Source organism: Pteropus vampyrus, unplaced genomic scaffold (assembly GCF_000151845.1).
Source record: "Pteropus vampyrus isolate Shadow unplaced genomic scaffold, Pvam_2.0 Scaffold20, whole genome shotgun sequence".
Classification (NCBI taxonomy): domain Eukaryota; kingdom Metazoa; phylum Chordata; class Mammalia; order Chiroptera; family Pteropodidae; genus Pteropus; species Pteropus vampyrus.
Window position 1 is genome coordinate 951,418 of NW_011888801.1, and position 672 is coordinate 952,089.

A 672-nucleotide genomic window follows, 5' to 3' on the forward strand; every position below is an offset into this window, starting at 1 on the left:
TGACAATGTACCTGGTCACCCAAGAGCTCTCTGACTGGAGCTATACAATGAGGTTTTCATTCCTGCTAACACAACATCTATTCTGCAGCCTATGGATCAAGGAGTAATTCTGACTTTCAAGTCTTTTTAAGAAATACATTTCATAAGGCTATATCTGCCATAGGTAGTGATTCCTCTGATGAATCTGGGCAAAGTAAATTGAAACCCTTATGAAAAATATGTTTTCTAGATGCCATTAAGAATATTCGTGGTTCATGGGAAGAGGTCAAAATAGCAACATTAACAAGAATTTGGAAGAAGCTGATTCCATCTCTCAAATGATTTTGAGGGTTCAAGGCTTCAGTGGAAGAAGAAACTGCAGATGGGGTGGAAACAGCAAGAGAACTAGAATTGGAAATGGAGCCTAAAGATGTTACTGAATTGCTGCAATCTCATGATAAAATTTTAACATGAGGGGCTGCTTCTTATGGATGGCGAAAAAAGTGGTTTCTTGAGATGGAATCTACTTGTGGGAAGACACTGTGAAGATTGTTGAAATAACAACAAACAGTTTAGAATATTACATAAACTTAGTTGATAAAGCAGTGACAGGGTTTGAGAGGAAACTAATAATTAAAGAAGTTCTACTGGGGGCCAATGCTATCAAACAGCATTGCACGCTACAGAGAAATC

The 672-nt window shown here is 37.8% G+C and overlaps 1 protein-coding gene across 2 annotated transcripts in view; it reads right to left on the minus strand.

Annotated features, from left to right (window-relative positions):
* The window catches only part of P4HA1 (prolyl 4-hydroxylase subunit alpha 1), a 69,392-nt gene that overhangs the window by 12,306 nt on the left and 56,414 nt on the right, over window positions 1-672 (minus strand). The window lies entirely within an intron of this gene.